Raw genomic sequence first — 21,100 nt, forward strand, 5'->3', positions numbered from 1 at the left:
ACAGCAGCAAACATGTCCACAGGGAAATTTATATTCCAGCGCTTGCGGTTTTTATGACCAATTGAAGTGTAAAGTGTTCATTATCGGACACGCTAGTGTACTGCCATGTGACTCTCCCCCACACTATCTGTCCATCTATCTGTCCGTCGTTCTCTCTGTACGCCTCCAAAGACCCTCACTTACCCTAGTCTTCTGAGATAACGGGCCTAAACAGACAGCATGTCCCCCTTTACCGCAGTTACTGCCTCCACTCGTCTGGGAGGGCTTTGCTACATACACACTACATCACTTCACAGGGGTTGGACAAAACTGAAACACCTGTCATTGTAGTGTGGGAGGTTTCATGGCTGAATTGGACCAGTCTGGTGGCCAATCTTCATTAACTGTACATTGCACCAGTAAGAGCAGGGTGTGAATGTTCAGTTAGCAGAGGGTAAGAGCACAGTTTTGCTCAAAATATTGCAATGCACACAACATTATGGGTGACATACCAGAGTTCAAAAGAGGACAAATTGTTGGTGCACGTCTTGCTGACGCATCTGTGACCAAGACAGCAAGTCTCTGTGATGTATCAAGAGCCACGGTATCCAGGGTAATGTCAGCATACCACCAAGAAGGACCAAACACATCCAACAGGATTAACTGTGGACACAAGGGCTGTCTGAAAGGGATGTTCGGGTGCTGACCCAGATTGTATCCAAAAAACATCCAAATCACGGCAGAATTAAATGTGCACCTCAACTCTCCTGTTTCCACCAGAACTGTCCGTCGGGAGCTCCACAGGGTCAATATACACGGCCGGGCTGCTGTAGCCAAACCTTTGGCCACTCATGCAAATCTTGGGCTGTGGACAATGTGAAACATGTATTGTTCTTTGAGTCCACCTTTACTGTTTTCCCCACATCCGGGAGAGTTACGGTGTGGAGAAGCCCCAAAGAAGCGTACCACCCAGACTGCTGCATGCCCAGAGTGAAGCATGGGGGTGGATCAGTGATGGTTTGGGCTGCCATATCATGGCATTCCCTTGGCCCAATGCTTGTGCTAGATGGGCGTGTCACTGTCAAGGACTACCGAACCATTCTGGAGGACCATGTGCATCCAATGGTTCAAACATTGTGTCCTGAAGGCGGTGCCGTGTATCAGGACGACAGTGCACCAATACACACAGCAAGACTGGTGAAAGATTGATTTGATGAACATGAAAGTGAAGTTGAACATCTCCCATGGCCTGCACAGTCACCAGATCTAAATATTATTGAGCCACTTTGGGGTGTTTTGGAGGAGCGAGTCAGGAAACGTTTTCCTCCACCAGCATCATGTAGAGACCTGGCCACTATCCTGCAAGAAGAATGGCTTCAAATCCCTCTGACCACTGTGCAGGACTTGTGTATGTCATTCCCAAGACGAACTGACGCTGTATTGGCCGCAAAAGGAGGCCCTACACCATACTAATAAATTACTGTGGTCTAAACCCAGGTGTTTCACTTTCATTGTCCAACCCCTGTATATTGGAACATTGCTGTGAGGATCTGATAGCTGCATGAGAGCATTAGTGATGTCATTTACTGATGTTGGATAAATACTAATCACCAGCAGCAAAATTTGGAGGAAAAAAAGAGGAGCAGCACTGGAGGTTGTGGGTTCTGACTGTCTGTGAGGAGTGTGGTGTGTTCTCTCTGTGTCTGCGTGGGTTTCCTCCGGGTGACTGTCTGTGAGGAGTGTGGTGTGTTCTCCTTGTGTCTGCGTGGGCTTCCTCCGGGTGACTGTCTGTGAGGAGTGTGGTGTGTTCTCTCTGTGTCTGCGTGGGTTTCCTCCGGGTGACTGTCTGTGACGAGTGTGGTGTGTTCTCCCTGTGTCTGTGTGGGCTTCCTCCGGGTGACGGTCTGTGAGGAGTGTGGTGTGTTCTCTCTGTGTCTGCGTGGGTTTCCTCCGGGTGACTGTCTGTGAGGAGTGTGGTGTGTTCTCCCTGTGTCTGTGTGGGTTTCCTCCGGGTGACTGTCTGTGAGGAGTGTGGTGTGTTCTCTCTGTGTCTGCGTGGGTTTCCTCCGGGTGACCGTCTGTGAGGAGTGTGGTGTGTTCTCCCTGTGTCTGCGTGGGTTTCCTCCGGGTGCTCCGGTTTCCTCCCACAGTCTAAAAACACACGTTGGTAGCTGGATTGGCAACTCAAAAGTGTCCGTAGATGTGAGTGTGTGAGTGTTGCCCTGTAAAGGACTGGCACCCCCTCCAGGGTGTGTTCCCGCCTTGTGCTCAATTCCAGGTAGACTCTGGACCCACCGTGACCCTGAACTGGATAAGCGGTTACAGACAATGAATGAATAAATGAATGAACAAAACAAAGAAAACTTGAATGCACATTTATTTCACAATTACTAAGCAATTTTAACCCCTTTCCATTTTTCACTCGTCGTTGATCAGGTGATTTGAGATGACAGCAACACTCATGTCACATACACAGGATCTGGCTCTGTGCAAAACTCAGAGACCACGCATTACTTAAGAAATTTCCAGTCAAAGTGGCCTAAAGGTACCTTAAATATAAATAAATAATAAACAGTGCAGTCTTTGAAGCTGGTTTCATTTTCTGCTTCTGACACACTGACATTGTGGGGACTTGTCTTCCTTGTGGGGACCACAAGCTGCGCCCCACAATGTAATTAAATAAAAATAAAATAAATATTTTCAGGTGAAGAAATGTTTTGAGGGTAGGGTATGATTAGGGTAAAGATTAAGGTAAGAACTAGGGTTAAGCAAGTAGTAGTCACTGTTAGGATTTGTGTAAGTCTCTAAGAAAATAATGTAAGTGAATGTTATGATGTTATGTACCCGCAATGCATGGAAGCAAACTCGTGGTTGCGTGTCTTTGTCCTTTCCCCTTCTAAGCTACGGTGTGCTCACTGAGCTGTGCACAATGGCATCTGGCATCAGAATATGATATGAATGAAAAACCTGGGGATAATAAATGAAGATAAACTGTAATAAAGGGGTTGAGATGTCGATGGTTGAAAATGCTCTGTCTAAAGGCTTTGTGGTGGTCAGTTGCAGTGTAGCCCACCATTCTGGATTTTATGATCAGTCAGCATGCATTTTGGCACAGCACACACACACACACACACACACACACACACACACACACCTGCTGTGCCCAATAAGATGTAATGTGTGAAACAGTGCATAGCAGGTTATGTTGCGTTCAGATGCGCTTTTATCCACAAAGTGTGTATACACACGCAGTGTAAGGCTTTGGCTGCACATATACTGCAGTAGGATAGTGTGTGTGCGTAGGTGGGCGTGTTTCTGCGTGTGTGTGTAGGTGTTTGTGTGTATGTAGTTGAATGTTCATGTGCTGTTATCCCCCTCTTGGCTCGGTGTGTCAAAATCTTTCACTACCGAAATGGAGGCCGTAACCATGGTGATCAAACAAAGAGCTGGAATTCAGAATAGAATTTACTGTTGAGAGAGAGAGAGAGAGAGAGAGAGAGAGAGCAGGGACAGTACTGTGGATGCATGCATCACCACTGCCAGCCTTGACATCCGTGTGAAGATTAGAGCTGCTGCACCCAGCTGATGCTCAGATTCTGGTGCTGGGCTCTGTCCATATTAAGAGTTATTGCTATAAATGAAGCACCATAAATGTTAATAAATCATGTTGTAGTACATGCATTCTCCAATAGGTGACATTTTGACTGGCATGATGATGGTAGGGAGGGTGATGGCGGTGGCAGTAACACACGGTATCACCTGCCTCGGGAGGGTAGACTCCTCTGAGACGTGAGACCGAACCATCGCTTCTTTTTAAACCACTGCTGATGCGACGTCGCTGAACATTTTATCACATCAGAGGACAGTGCAAACTGCCTAGATCTGTCACTTCACCTGGCAGACGCTAGCTAGCACTGGATGCGTTTACATGCACTTAAAGGAACACTACATACTAGTTTGACTTTAAGATTACAGCTTCAGGATCATTGTGATGAATCATTGACCTGTGAGAGGGAGAATAGAGCCTCTGTTGTTTGTTCTCTGGCATCAGCACTGCAGAAACTGCTCTATGTAACTTTTGGAGTTACACTAGGGGGAGCCCCTGGTGCCAAAAACCTAAACCTTACGTGGTGTTCCTTTAATAACCCAATATTAATCAGATTTCTCCAGTTATCTGATTATTCAAGTGGTAAACAGCATGCTCTGATATCTGCGGTTTGGAGTAAGGTCTAGGAATCAGATTAAGAAATCGGTTTCAGGGAGCTGGATTATAGCTCAGCAGCTAGGACTCTGTCTGTAACGGAAGGACACACTCGGCATCCAACAACAGACGCTCATTTAAAAATGTCTCTTGTCTCAGCAGCAGTGAGGAGAAAGTGCTGAGAAAAGCAACACTGTGTAAAATTAGAAATCATAAAAGAATAAGATCCAGAGAGAGTATGGAGTGGGTCAAAGGTCAGGAAGTCAGAGCAGGAGCGCTATTGGATATAGACGAATATTTGTGTGTCAAAGTTCGCCAAAGTGGAACTCGGCTGTGACCAACATGGCTCCCTACTCCCTCACTACTTCCCTCACTACTCTTGTGGTATATAGTGAGGCCCTATTTAGTTCAGTAAATAGTGCTGGAAACACAAGTGAATTTGAACACTTCCATTGTCCGTTGCTTAGTAACAAAGAAACTCGCAATGCACCCTGGTGCACATTCAGCTCATGGAGTGAGCTACGGTGTTCACTCTGAGTTACAAGTGCGCTGTGGGAGATCGTAGTGCTTTTCCTAAATTACACTTTAGGATTTAGACACTCAATACAAAACTCAATAGTGCCCTAAAACATAAACAGGGAGACATTTTGAACACAGCTCCAGTGTGACTGCAGCTTTAGACACGTCTTGATCAGCACAACTGGACCAGGCTGATGTGTCCAGCACAGAAAGGCAGGACCTAGCCATAGTGACCCCCGTGACCCCTCTGGAGTCTAGGTTACTCATAGTGTTTCTAGATGGTGCTCTGTGTACATGGAAGGGATGAATGGGCCGTTTCTCTCCTCAGGAATCGTGTTGTTTGTAGCACTCAAATTTAGGTAGTAGCGATTATGAACAGTTCTGCGCCTTATGTCTTTCTGTGCAGTGCTACATATTTCCCACAGTAGAGATGTGATTAGAAACGCTTCTCTTCACTGGAATGGCGTTCTATGTGTGGCTTCTTTCCAGCATAGGGAACAGTGATTGGGGTCTGGTTTTGTTGTCATGTTCTGTCTAAACTCAGCCCTGAAACTCAACACCTCTCCTAATCAGGCTAATCAACAGTGCGAGGAACAGCAGTCTGTACTCATGCTCTAATAAAAGCTTTTTTAATTTCGCAAAAGTAATGACTCAAGCAGAAGTAAATATAACCACAGCAAAAAATAACCCGAGTCCAGCTCCAAAAACTCCTCCAGTGCCGAGAGACTTTTAGAACCGCAGTGGAACTTTTTCGTAAGGCCAGTATCGATCTGCACAAAGCTGAAGGAACTATGTCTCTATTCTCCTGTTTTTGGATCCTTCAGGACTTAAAGGAACTGATAAAGATCTAACATGAGAGGTATGAGAATTAAGACACATCAACACCACAACACCACAGAGCAGGCCTGGTGCGTGTGGATCAGACACAGCAGTGCTGCTGGAGTTTTCAAATCCCTCAGTGTCACAAAATCCTTGGGCTAGACTCCTAACACTGTGTTCACATATATGCATCTATAACACAGTCTGAACTGTAAGCCACACTGGATAAGGTGCTAAAAGTGTATGTAGAAGTAAAACGAGAACACACATCCCCTTACTGACTCCATTTATATATACTTTGTGGTAGATTCACAGCCTTCCAGCACTGCTGCAGACACATAGGTTTATCTTGTACTTCAAAGACATACGTATTTCCAGTGAGGTTTTTAAAATCAGGTTACAGTGAAACCACACTGGGTGGCATACATTACACATGGTGCTATATTTAGACCTATTTTACTTTAGATTTCTCTTTGAAACATAACAGTGTAATAGTGTTATTAAAGGTGGGGTCCTGGGGTCCTGGGGTCAACCTCTGCCTTCGGTCACTCTCTGTTAGGAGTAGGTTCTCCCTGTGTCTGCTCTAGTTTTCTCCCACAATCCAAACACACGTAGGTGAATAGGCTTGGTGAAATTATGTGTGAGTGACTGAGTGAGTGTGCGATGTCCTGTAATGGACTGGTGCTCTCTCCAGGGTGTGTTCCTTCCTTGTGCCCAATAATCCCAGTCAAATTCTTAAAAATAAAGGTGCTACAGAGGTTTCTTTGGTTCCATAAAGAACCATGTAAGAGACGTGTGAATGTGAAGAACCTAAAAGTTTAAAGAACATTTTGTTAATGTAAAGTTTTTTAACAATTTTAAAGGTATCAACTTCTAACTTCACAGTGGTGCAGCGGGTAGTGTGTCAGTCACACAGCTCCAGGGACCTGGAGGTTGTGGGTTCGATTCCCGCTCTGGGTGACTGTCTGTGAGGAGTTGGTGTGTTCTCCCTGTGTCTGCGTGGGTTTCCTCCGGGTGACTGTCTGTGAGGAGTGTGGTGTGTTCTCCCTGTGTCTGCATGGGTTTCCTCCGGGTGACTGTCTGTGAGGAGTGTGGTGTGTTCTCTCTGTGTCTGCGTGGGTTTCCTCCGGGTGACTGTCTGTGAGGAGTGTGATGTGTTCTCCTTGTGTCAGCGTGAGTTTCCTCCGGGTGACTGTCTGTGAGGAGTGTGGTGTGTTCTCCCTGTGTCTGTGTGGGTTTCCTCCGGGTGACTGTCTGTGAGGAGTGTGGTGTGTTCTCCCTGTGTCTGCGTGGGTTTCCTCCGGGTGACTGTCTGTGAGGAGTGTGGTGTGTTCTCCCTGTGTCTGTGTGGGTTTCCTCCGGGTGACTGTCTGTGAGGAGTGTGGTGTGTGAAGTGTGATGAATGAATGAATGAATGAATGAATGAACAGTTTGTTAACGCTTATGGCTTTGTAAAAGTCATTTGAAATGTTGTCTGTTTGTGGCCACTTAAATGCCCCCACACTGTGAATGCTTCCATTTACATTCATTAATAACTACAGAGAATTAGATGTTAATCAATATCACAGTTTGGCCTCGCTGTGATTTTAATTTAACTGTGGAATATGACAGAGTGTGAAGCACTGTCACTGAGAGTCTGCTTTATTAAAACACAGACCTTGTACTTCAAGATACTGACCACTTTTTTTGAAACACAATTTGTGTATTTTATTCTCATGCAGTTTTGCACAATACCACACGCTGGTACTTTCTGTACTAACTTATAGTTATATCGTTTTCCTAGTTTCATTAAACGTGTATTCTTTAACATTGTGCTATATTTTATCATGCATCTTAAAAAGGCAATGTTTATGATTGTGGGGAAATGCTGTTTTCTGTGGTTTGTTTATGTTCAGAAGCTCAGCATCTTTTAAGGTGGAATGGTATGTTCTCATAAAGTTAGAGTCAGTTCCCTCTACAGCAAAAATAAGTAAAAAACTACGTACTCTTCCAGACAAGAGCTCTGTGGTCACTGATTTTTAAAGCAGGACGGCAGATGTGTTAACGTCTCTAAGTGTGAACCAGGTGAAGTTACAAGGGAGGTGGTTCTAATGAAGCACCTCACACACACACACAATGTCAGGAAGCTTTATTTGGGAGCGTGGCCCTACAAGAACCATGTTTCAGTGGATGATCCTTTAATGAGCCGTTATTAATGAGGTCTAGATCAATGTAATATTCCCATACCAGTCCAAGGATGTTCCCTGGATCCATGGATCCAAGCCAAAAACATTTAGATTCAGGTCTGATGTGCCCCTACGCCCCCCTGAAAAACCCCTTGCAATTTCCCACCTCTTCTTAACACACTGCTTTTGAAGTCTTTGAAAGATAAAGAAAAAGCTCCCCGTTCACTCGTGACATGTTCAGAACGAGCAGACTCTTTGAGTGTCCCTCGTATTACCCTGATAAAATACCCAGCCTCTCTGCAAGGGAAGTGAGCACTTAAGAGACGAGTGCGTCCGGGCCGATCCATCCGAGGGATTTCTGTGGCTGAGGGGAAAGACTGACCCCAGTGGAACTAATCCCCCATTAGATTACATCTCTCCAAGCATTTCTGCTTGTGGTATTTGCTTCGCCTCTGATCCGCAGCCTCCAGCAAATACTATTTATACACGACTGTACCACTGTGGTTATTTCTGTAATATCAAACTCTGGTTATTTGTGGGAGCTGTCTGATGCTGAAACAAATGGATGCATTAATCACGGCCTGTGCTATAATTACTGCAAAATTCAACACGCACCGAGAATTAGAGAGATTTACATTTTTAGGAGCACAAACAAATGCTTATGAGCGCTGTAAACATGTACAAAAATAACCGTCTACGATGTTTATCTCAGTGTGAAGGCATATTACAATGAAAATAGTAAATAAGAGCGGACGTTTGTAGACGTTGCCTCTGAAATCCAGGGAACCAATAGGGGGCTTGTCACCCCTTTGCTGTAGTAACAGCTTTGACTCTTCTATGAAAGCTTTACACCAGACGCTGGAAAATGTCTCTGAGGGTTTGATCGCATTCACACATCAGGTAGCAGTACTGGCGTTGGATCACTCCAATTCATCCCAAACGTATTTAATGGAGCGCTATAAACCAGCTGGGCTTTATACTCGTCAAACCCGCTCCTGACTTTTAATTATAATAACAGAGAATGGAAAATTCCACCTTTAATTTCTCAAATGGTCCAATCATTGGTGTAGGAACTGCTGGAGATGTGGCCCCCCCGCAAACAGCTGAATTTTTTTGCATTGAATGCCATCAAATCCTCACAACAATGTACTTGCGTCTGAGGTAAATACAGGTAGATGTGGACAGAGCAGAGCACTTTATCCAGTGAGAAACCTTTCTTGTTCTGGCTCAGAGACACACAATCAGCAGTTGATAATCAGTATCACTGTGACTGGCCGCTCAGTTCTGTTCACATTTTTCATAATGTACAGTTCTACCCAGGATGGTCGAGGAGAGTGTGGGACTGTTACTGTTTCAGCTCAGGTTCTACACAGAGTGAACCCTGTATGATGTGTAGAGACTTGTCCTGACCAGCAGAAACTGCCCATCGCTGACCTGCACCACAAGACTGTCTGTACTGATCAGCCTCATTCAGCCTCTGCTGCATAGTGCTGCAGGACCTTCTCTGGGTGGGAACGAGTAGCAATGCTGAGAGTGCAATACTGCAGGAGACTGATAGGGGGCAGCAGTCTCACTCTCTCTCTCTCTCTCTCTCTCTCTCTCTGTGCATCTCCTTCTCTCTTGGCAGGGTCAGCACGGCTGTCCAGGTTTTTCTTTATCTCCTTTTAATTACTCAGTCTTACACAAGGGCTTTAAGCTGTTGCACTGGGCTTGTATTCGACTGTGTGTGTGTGTGTGTGTGTGTGTGTGTGTGTGTGTGTATGTGTGTGTGCTCTGTATCTGAGGTTCCATTACTTGAAGCCAAAGGGGAAAACAAGAAGAAGAAGGAAAGGGAGATGGTGTACGTATGTGTTTGAATATGTAAATATGTACGTTACTGTGCAAAAGTCAGAGACTGCCATTTTGTTTTACATTTCTGGTCAAAATTGTGAATTAAAGAAGAAGACATATTATGTTAATGCCTTTGGGGAAATTCAGAGTCTACATTTAACCCCGCTGTGGCAGTGAACATGAGCATGCACACACACACACATACACTCAACAGGGAGCAAACAAGTGCACACACATATTCTTTAGGCATTCCTGGCGCCTTGGGACTTTAACACTAGGGAACATTTTATGGCAAAGAGCCACGTTCACAGCCATTTCCACTGAGGAACATGCTGCTCTTTCACTCCCCAGATGCCCATTTTCCTATTGTTCCAGGAGATTGAACTGGCCACCTTCCGATCCCAAGCTTGCTTCTCTACCTTTAAGGCCATGGCTGCCCCCTAAATACAGAAAGGGGGTTAAAGCTATAGTTATATCACTTCAGTTAGATCCTCAGTTTCTCTTTACTGCTAGGGTGGTCGCTGACGTCTTCTCAGTCATGCAAACAGCAGGGGGCTTATGCCTGTGTGCACATATCCAGAATACAAGCAGCAGTCGGACTGTCCTAGGAACAGCTGCGGCTCTTTTCAGAAACTCTCCCCTGCGCATTTGGAACAACGTTCGGTAGGGAATTGGGAATTGGACCATCCGTCAAGAAGAATACGCCACCCATCACACACCCCGAAGAGCTGGTAACACACAGTGTGGGCTGAAGGCTTCCTCTGGCGTCCTCAGACGAAAAACTCATCCAGCTGTAGAGAAAGAAAGAAAGAAAAAAAAGACCAAAAGGCCACTGACTCATCCCAACATATCGCTTTCTTCCTCAGCTTCAAACTCTACAATTTCGTGCTCATTACACAAGATGTATTTGTGAATTATTAGTGTAGGTTAGGAGCGCTTTCCGAACAGGAAAACCCATCATTAGCTTGGGGGCGCTAATGATGCTGTCATGCTCAGGAACTGAGTATGGACCCAGTTCTGATTAGAGCTGAACGGTATCGGGATATGGCGAGTTTTGGGTTTGGATGATAAATAATGCAGCAACTGAAAAAGGCACTCCAAAATCGACTTGGATTATTTATTACTAAATGGAACTCATTATAAATATAATAAGAGAAAGCATATGTTTAGAGGGAATAAAATGGGAATGCCACCAGTTTTTCAATCACTTTGGGCCACACAAGGACTACAAGGTTACACTGCTGTATACAGCAATTGCAACATGGGTTAATTACTCATTCATTCATCCATTAATTGCAGTCACTTCATCTTGTTGAGAGTTGTGGTTGGACCAGAGACCACACAGAATCAACACAGGAGTGCAAGGCAGCAACACATTCTGGATAGACTGCCAGTGCATCTCACAGTATCTCTCTCTCTCACACACACACACACACACACACACACACATTGAGAATCCCTGCCGTGGTGTGTTTGGACTGTTTGAGGACACACCACACTCCTCGCAGACAGTGACCAGAGCCTAGGAACCCGGAGCTGTACCTGTACCTGCTCAGCCAGGTTCGCATTAAATCAAGGATCAAGGTAATTTAAGAGATGACACACATGTTGGAACATTACTGTATGGGTTTTACGGCATTCTGCCACAAAAAACATTATTCAGGTCGAGTATTGATGATTAGTTTTGGTTGGTTTTGGTGATAATGGATGGATCTCCATTGCTCCAGTGTACACCGTTCTGTTGCTTCACAGCCCAGAGCTGGTTGGGTTTATATCCTATTAACTGGTGGTTGGCACTGTGAATAGTGACCTTAGTAACACTCTATTTGTAAATGACTTTCTATGGATCATGTATCAGCTGTGTGTCCACAATCTTTAGGACACACACCTCAGTGGCTAGTGTCGCCTCAGTTTCAGCGCAGTGGATTCTAATCATTCCGTTTGTATCGTGATTTGAATGATTTTTGCTCTGGGAGAAAAGCGAAATGGACGGGAGTTGCGTTTCGTTGCGTCCTGGAATTGCTTTCGCAGCTAATTAATATATATCTTAGTAGACAGCATAGTGAGGCGTCTAAGAATTGGGACAGCCTACGTGTTATGAGTGTGCATCAGTTATAAAGATTGATAAGGATGAACGCATAAAGTTTTTAGTGATTGGCTTGAGGGTCATTTTCATATTACACACCTTCAGTGTTGCAAAGTCATGTTGATGACCAAACATTTTTATCTTCTGTGTAAGTTAATGTAAAGTCCTATTCAGACTGGATTGGTTTTATCCATGGTAATGTTATTATTACTGCAGTATCTCTGTGATTTTATTCCTGTCTGAATACACCATTTCAGAGCATTTCCAGGAGTGGGTGTGTTCCTGTATAAGAAAGATTCCTATTTTTTTTAAAGTTTAGTCTTTTCAGAGCTGTTAGTCAGTAGGATGGCTTTAGGACCAGGGACAGGGGACGCTTCTGTTTTGCATTGTTATGGAGAAGGGGTTTTCCCAGAGGTGATTCACTGTGGTCAACCTATGCGCGATGACGGTGTAAACTTCGGTTTGAGAAAAATAAAAAATGGACAATTTTTCAGTTTGAGAATCTATGTTTGGATTTCAAAGAAAAAAAATAGCTTGTTTTTACATTTATATGGATTTGGAGCCTAAAAACATGCAAATGTATGCTGATTAGCTGTGGGCGGGGCTATCATCCCCTGCTTCACCTGTGAAACTTGCGACCCTTTGTTGTTTTCATTTCAGTTTTAATTTTGACGGGATTTACCTCCCATAAGATTCCAGAGCATTTTGCCTACCGTTAAATGAGCAGTAAAAATGTAGAGGTATTTAGTGATGTAAAGTGCAACACTAGTCAGAGTCATTCAAGTTCATGATAAATCTTGTGTTGAACAACACACCACACACAAATCCACAAGTCAAACTAAAGGATCACTCAGGGGAGGGACACTTCTTGCAGCCTACAGACGTGTTATGAAACTACTCATTAATTTACGTTAAACATTATATAATATCAGTTCTGATATCTGTAAAACTGTGTAATCACCTCTTCCACTATCTGTTATGAAGGACTAGAAGATAAGGTTGTTGAAAGCTGGATGTTTTGGGTTGTTGGACTGTTCTTGGAACAGTAGTGACATCTTAAAAACTTCAGCAGCACTGCTGTGTCTGATCCACATGCAAATAAACATTCCACAATCATGTGTAGGTTATTTACATCATGATTATCCAGTGGGGAACTCCATTAAAAACATTACTGACGGCAAATGAACATTACCCCGGCTCCCCACATAAAACTATTCCTGTCAGAGTAGGTCTTAAGACTTTTCAGATTAGGACAAAAGAATGTATATTGTTTTGTACACCATGCATCCGAATATTTCCTCAAGGCTGTTTCTTACTGGTTTAAAAAAGCATCCCACCTTTTACTTTCCCATCACTGGATGCTGACCTGCAGCAACTGCTCCTCTTTCCTGAGGCAGTTCTTCCATTTTTGGAATATGTCGTCATCATTTTTTGACACCGTATCCCTCGACACCCCAAACACACACACACTGCAGTCTGCGGGAATGGAGCACCTTCAAATTCAGCGCTGGCTACTCCACTTTTTCTTCAGAGGACAGAGCTACTGCTGGCTTTATGAGCCGTAACCTCACAGAAGTAACTCCCAAAATGATACACATTTTAAAATGATATGCCTCAACCTTCATTCATTCATTCATTCATTCATTATCTGTAAGCACTTATCCAGTTCAGGGTCGCGGTCCTCAGACAGTCACCTGGAGGAAACCCACACGGACACAGAGAGAACACACCACACTCCTCACAGACAGTCACTCGGAGGATACCCACGCAAACACAGGAAGAACATACCACACTCCTCACAGTCACCCGGAGGAAACCCACGCAGACACCGAGAGAACACACCACACTCCTCACAGACAGTCACCCGGAGGAAACCCACACAGACACAGAGAGAACACACCACACTCCTCACAGACAGTCACCCGGAGGAAACCCACACAGACACAGGGAGAACACACCACACTCCTCACAGACAGTCACCTGGAGGAAACCCACGCGGACACAGGGAGAACACACCACACTCCTCACAGACAGTCACCTGGAGGAAACCCACGCGGACACAGGGAGAACACACCACACTCCTCACAGACAGTCACCCGGAGGAAACCCACACAGACACAGGGAGAACACACCACACTCCTCACAGACAGTCACCTGGAGGAAACCCACGCGGACACAGGGAGAACACACCACACTCCTCACAGACAGTCACCCGGAGGAAACCCACGCGGACACAGAGAGAACACACCACACTCCTCACAGACAGTCACCCGGAGGAAACCCACGCAGACACAGAGAGAACACACCACACTCCTCACAGACAGTCACCCGGAGGAAACCCACGCAGACACAGGAAGAACATACCACACTCCTCACAGACAGTCACCCGGAGGAAACCCACGCGGACACAGGGAGAACACACCACACTCCTCACAGACAGTCACCCCGAGGAAACCCACGCGGACACAGAGAGAACACACCACACTTCTCACAGACAGTCACCCAGAGGAAACCCACGCAGACACAGGAAGAACATACCACACTCCTCACAGACAGTCACCCGGAGGAAACCCCCGCGGACACAGGGAGAACACACCACACTCCTCACAGACAGTCACCCGGAGGAAACCCACGCAGACACAGAGAGAACACACCACACTCCTCACAGACAGTCACCCGGAGGAAACCCACGCAGACACAGGAAGAACATACCACACTCCTCACAGACAGTCACCCGGAGGAAACCCACGCGGACACAGGGAGAACACACCACACTCCTCACAGACAGTCACCCCGAGGAAACCCACGCGGACACAGAGAGAACACACCACACTTCTCACAGACAGTCACCCAGAGGAAACCCACGCAGACACAGGAAGAACATACCACACTCCTCACAGACAGTCACCCGGAGGAAACCCCCGCGGACACAGGGAGAACACACCACACTCCTCACAGACAGTCACCCCGAGGAAACCCACGCGGACACAGGGAGAACACACCACACTCCTCACAGACAGTCACCTGGAGGAAACCCCCGCGGACACAGGGAGAACACACCACACTCCTCACAGACAGTCACCCCGAGGAAACCCATGCGGACGCAGGGAGAACACACCACACTCCTCACAGACAGTCACCCGGAGGAAACCCACGCGGACACAGGGAGAACACACCACACTCCTCACAGACAGTCACCCGGAGGAAACCCACGCGGACACAGGGAGAACACACCACACTCCTCACAGACAGTCACCTGGAGGAAAACCACGCAGACACAGGGAGAACACACCACACTCCTCACAGACAGTCACCTGGAGCGGGAATCGTACCCACAACCTCTGGCCCTACCTCAACCTTGTGGTAATTAAAAGATGATATTACAGACAGAACCTGACATCACCCAGCTCCTCTAATCTAAATTACTTATAAAGAAATAGAGGAACAAACTCACAGCTAATTTCTTCCTGCTGGATTAATTTCTCCTTCTTTTATCGCCATTTAAAAGAAGACAGGCTCGTCTGTAGTGTTCATGAGGACATTTTCTGAAAAAGAAAATCCCTTGATCAGTGTATGTGCACTGCACACTTTTGGGATCTGGGGCCCACCAGCCCACACAGTGTGAAATAAGGCCACCCAGTCAGTTGTTTTTGATCTGCATAAGTCAGAAATAAATGAGTCATTCTCGTTTCCCGGTTTGATCTGGGTGGCACGGTGGTTCTGTGGTTAGTGCGATCGTCTCTCAGCGCTGGGATTTTGGGTTGAAGATCCATCTGGATGAGGTTTCCATGTTCTCCCTGTATTTGTATGGGTTTCCTCTGGGGTCTCTGGTTTCCTTCGGTTAGGTGTATTGACTAACTGTGCTGGTGTGTGTGAATGAGTGTGTATGTGAATGAACGTTTGTATGTGTGTGTATGCTCAGCTATGGATGGTTACGAGCACAAAGAGCACTGAGTACAAACAGAGAAAACAACGGAGAGGAAAGAGAAGTTAGCAAAAACATCTAAAATCCAGAGCTTCTGCTTCTCACTCCTTGCTCATTCTCAGTTTGTTCCTTGTGGTATTTTGACAACAGCACATCACAGATGTTTCATCAAGACCCCAGAACTGTGTGGAAGAAGGATTCATTTGTCCACTTTAAGGTGAAACCTGAGCTGAACTGTCACATAAATCCTCTTCAAACAGCTTCTCTGAATGTAATGCGATTGTTGTGGCTTGTTGTTGTTTCTCACTTTCTGTCTGGAGTAGATATTGATCACGTTAATCCTTTCTTTAGTTGGTTGTTGTTGCTAGGTTACAGGTGAACTGGTGGGATGCCATTATCAGAGGATATAAGATTATCAGAGGACATAAGCACTCATGAATATTGCGTTGGGAGGTCAGGGCTAACTGTAGGGTAATAAGATACCAAGACTGAGATTGATGCAGTTCAGTTCATTCATTCATACATTTGTTAATTGGTTGTTAATTGGTTCATTGTTCGGTTCATTCACCCAGTCACACACTGAAACCTGTGGCAGTTTCACACATTCACCCAGTTATTCACACACACACAAACACACACACATACCTGATGACAGTGTCATACACTCAGTCAGTTATACACACACACACACGCACCTCAGGCCAGTGTCACACACTCCCACACACACACACACACACACACACACCTGATGACAGCATCATACACTCACTCAGTTATTCACACACACACACACACACACCTCAGGGCAGTGTCACACACTCACTAAGTTATTCACACACACACACACACATACACACACACCTGATGATAGCGTCATACACTCACTCAGTTATTCACACACACACACACACACACACACACCTGATGACAGTGTCATACACTAACTCAGTTATTCACACACACACGCACACCTCAGGGCAGTGTCACACACTCACTAAGTTATTCACACACACACACACACACACACACACACCTGATGATAGCGTCATACACTCACTCAGTTATTCACACACACACACACACACACACACACCTGATGACAGTGTCATACACTAACTCAGTTATTCACACCCACACCCACACATACACACACACCTCAGGGCAGTGTCATACACTCACTCAATTATTCTCACACACACACACATACACACACCTGAGGACCGTCACACATTCAGCCAGTCATTCACACACACACCTGAGAACAGTCACACATTCACACACACGTCTCTCAAAGACAGTGACCTGAAGCGAGGATTAAACCGAAGACCTCAAAACCCTGGAACTGTGTGGCTTCAAAACTTGAGCGCCAACTTGTGAATTCTTTTCAGATGCTCAAAATCCTCCTGCTCCTTCCCAACGCAAGACGTCTTTGACCCTGCTGTGGATAATCAGTGCTAATGAGAAGGCTCTCTCTCTCAGGCCTTGTACTGTGGGTGTTTTATGGGTGTAATCTCATGCCCTTTCCTTCAGCGTCCTCCCGTAACCCCCTTGATTCAGCTCAGGAAGCCGTGTGTTAGCTGTGAATATGTACCACTTCCTACTTTCTTACCGACCTCTCAAGGTTTTTCGATCTGTGGCTGAAGCAATCTTCTGAGCCTTTTTGCCCAAATCACTTTAAAGGACAAGGTTTATGAATGTGCTCCATTCATTTCTGCATATTTCAAAGAGCATCTGCAGCATGGTTGTCACTTTCTGCCGCTCTCCTTTGCACTTACCCTTAAAACAACACATCAGGAACTAAAGCCTTTGGAAGCTGCTGGTTGAGGATGATTCAGTTCTCATTGTGAACCCGACCACAAGGCCTTAAGGTTAGGATTTGTGTGGGGACACGTCAGTGGGCTTCCTCCTCGGGGCATCTCCAGCAGGATTTCAAGTTTGAAATAGTAACCCTGTTGATAGCTGTGTTAAAAAAACAGCGCCAACCCACGTATCAATCACAGTGAGAGGGACCGTCAGGGAAAGAGGGAGGGAGAGAGGCTTTTGGGGAAAGAAAATGAGCCAAAAGACACAAAACAACCAACCCAGTGGTGTTTGTGTATATATGTGTGTGTGTGTGAGTGTGTGAGTGTGTGTGTGTGTGTGTGTGTGTGTGACTCATATTTCCTATCCAGTGCTGGTATTCTTTTTATCCTATATGAGTCAGTTTGGCTTATGTTGACATATGGATCTCTCTCTGTCTCTTAAAATATAATTTGATGCCCTTAAATGACACTTTTAAAATACTTTTTGGCACTGTTGAGCACAAATTAAAGGTGTAGTATCAATTTGCAGGTTACTTTGAGTTAATTGAAACCTTTTTGTGTCATTGAATGTCATTTTCTTGGTGTCTCGGTGTAACACTGCGACAGATTCAAGAGTTTTGAGAATTATTTTCTGTCGTATAGGGAGTAAACCCCAGTTACACTGAACAATGAAGTGCATTCATTCATTCATTCATTCATTATCTGTAACCCTTATCCAGTTCAGGGTCGCGGTGGGTCCAGAGCCTACCTGGAATCACTGGACGCAAGGCAGGACACATCTCACTCCTCACAGACAGTCATTCGGAGGAAACCCACACAGACACAGGGAGAACACACCACACTCCTCACAGACAGTCACCCAGAGGAAACCCACGCAGACACAGAGAGAACACACCACACTCCTCACAGACAGTCACCTGGAGGAAACCGATGCAGACACAGAGAAAACACACCACACTCCTCGCAGACAGTCACCCGGAGGAAACCCATGCAGACACAGGGAGAACACACCACACTCCTCACAGACAATCACCCGGAGCGGGACTGCTGCACTACCTGCTACACCTGCACTACACACACCGTGCGCCCTATATATATATAGATAGATACAGTGGAACCTCTACTAATGAACTTTCCAAGCGCCCAGTGAGCTTTTAAGATTAGCAAATTGTAGCTTTAGCAATTTAGCATTAGTGTAAATAGCAGACATCGAAATTCGTACTAAGTTAAGCCGTATCTACGCTTCGTCTCCCCACATTCACTGCCTACTCTCCGTTATTCCACCCACCCCCACCTCCCGTCATACAGCCAGTGCCTGTGTTACTCCTCCAGCCAGTCGTCACGTCTTCAAGGTAGCGATGTGTAACCACTTACAACTTTATTTCTTTTTTATTTCTAGTAACGCTACATGTATTTTTTACTAATTTGAGAGTGTTGTAAACATTTATCAGTGCAAAAAGGGTGACTTTCGGGGGTGAACATTTTTAAATGGGGAAAATTGACTCGAGAAACGAACTTTTCCACTTACGAACCGGGTCACAGAACGGATCACGTTCGTAGGTAGAGGTTCCACTGTATATAAATATATATTTATATAAAATTAGAACAATTCTTGTCTATTACGGCTTTGCAGCAGTTAACTGCTTTATTTTGTCATGCATTTATGGTCTTTGCCTTTGTATTATTTTCTGTTGGTAAGCAGCCAATACAATGGTTGATAAGGAGATACTTTGCTTATTTAATGCAGGAGGATTATATTTAATGCAGGAGGAATTTATTTACTTTGACCTGTTGAGGGTTTGGAGTAACCCATTAATTCCTCCTGCAGCCTGAGTTGTGCTCCTTATCAACTGTTGCATTGGCTGCTGGTTGTTGCCGACGTCGCAACATATCTCCCATAGTTTTGATGTCATTGGGTGAATTTATTATGTTTGTTAAAAGGTTCATAGCTTTGTTAATCTGGGTCTGGGCTCTGGGTTCAACTTAATGTGGTCGACTGGGATTTCCATTTGTTAGGAGAATACCCACACACCGAGGAGGGGCATATTTGGCTATAAGCCAATCAGAAAATGTGCCCATCAAACTCTCACACACTTACTATCAAAGTCTCCTCCATTCCCTAGTGTGAGTGGGTTTGACAGTGTGTGTGAGTGGGTTTGACAGTGTGTGTGAGTGGGTTTGAGAGTGTGTGTGAGTGGGTTTGACAGTGTGTGTGAGAGGATTGATAGTGTGTGTGAGAGTTAAGTTTGAAATTTGGCCTAAACAGCCTCTCACAGTAATTACAGAACTTGCCGAACAAAGTCACAACGGTAGCTACACTTCCCAACACTCAGCCATGTCCTGCCCTCAGAAAAAACGATGTAAGAGCAGGCAACACCTCCCAACACCAACTCCTCATGGACACATTCATTTACAAGAATCGTTCAGTTCTAGACAATGTCACGTTACATTGGGAGCTGCAAGAAGGTCAGTCACTCAGTCCTCTCACATTTTCAGTGAGTGAGTGTGGGTCAGAGGGATGTTTTTTAATTGCTTTAGTGTTATTTTGTTATTTATTTTTCATCCATGTCAGAGAGTAACAGCCATTTTGGTGTGAAATCATTCCTTGGTTTTTATTTAGTGTTTGACAGGCTTTTTATTAGAAGACTGGCGAACAGAGGGGTGCAGCAGTGCCTCTCTGAACTCTGTGTGTGCCACAGTGCAACGTTCATTCATTGATTCATTCGTTCATTGTCTAACCACCTATCCAATTCAGGGTCCCGGTGTGTCCAGAGCCTACCCGAAATCGCTGGGCGCGAGACAGGAACACACCCTGCAGGGGGCGCCAATCAATCACAGGGCAACACACTGTGACAGAGACGCTACCTGTTGCACCACAGTGCCGCCCCACTCCATTTCATTGTAGTGAAATTAGAAGGGCTTTTATTTTTATAATTCAAAAATACTTTTATGTTTTTATGGTAATTTTGGTAGGTGACAGTTTAATGAAAAACATCACTGTGTTGAGGTTTGATGATGTGTTTACTGTAGTTCTGAAGGGCTGAATGTTTAGAAGACACCGGCCTTAAATATCCACATATCATCCACTTCTCTGCACCGCTTTTATGTTCCAGATTTTGGAGTTCTCTCACTTTTCCCTTTACCATGAAGATGTATGACAATGTGTGTGTGTGTGTGTGTGTGTGAGAGAGAGAGAGAGAGAGAGAGAGAGAGAGAGAGAGATCTGTTTGTGTTGCTCTTGGCTTTGCTGTTATTTTTAGCTGCTGTCACACAGTAATTGACTATAATATTTTAATTTCAATGTCGTCTTTCTTTGCTAGGACTCTTATTTTAAAGAGAGAGAGTGCACTATAATGGAAAACACAGGGATCACAGAGAGAGAGAGAGAGAGAGAGAGAGAGAGAGAGAGAGAGAGTGCACTACTGGAATTATGTAAAAGAGCTGCGTGGGAGAGAAAGACAGACATGCGACGGGGGGAGAGAAAGAAAGGAAGAGGAATATAGAGAGAGAAAGTTAGGGATGGGGAGATAGTGAGAGAATATCAGAAAAGGAAGAGAGAGAAAGATGAGAAAAAGAGAGAAGTGTATGGAAATTGAGAGAGAGAGAGGCGTATAGAAAAAGTGAGGGAGAATAATTGAGATGCTAAAATAAAGAAAATTGTTGAGAAAAGAAGAGTAAGAGAGAAGGGGGGGGGGGGGGGGGGATGGACAGAGAGTGAAAAGGTGGTGTATTTATAGCTGCTGAAATTTCTAAAAAGGTTAGCACCGTTTCCTG

The 21,100-nt window shown here is 45.1% G+C and overlaps 1 protein-coding gene across 5 annotated transcripts in view; it reads left to right on the top strand.

The window, feature by feature from the left end:
* The window catches only part of syngap1a (synaptic Ras GTPase activating protein 1a), a 149,724-nt gene that overhangs the window by 76,450 nt on the left and 52,174 nt on the right, over positions 1-21,100 (top strand). The gene's annotated exons all lie outside the window — the stretch shown is intronic.

This window comes from Hoplias malabaricus, chromosome 4 (genome assembly GCF_029633855.1).
Source record: "Hoplias malabaricus isolate fHopMal1 chromosome 4, fHopMal1.hap1, whole genome shotgun sequence".
NCBI classification, from domain to species: domain Eukaryota; kingdom Metazoa; phylum Chordata; class Actinopteri; order Characiformes; family Erythrinidae; genus Hoplias; species Hoplias malabaricus.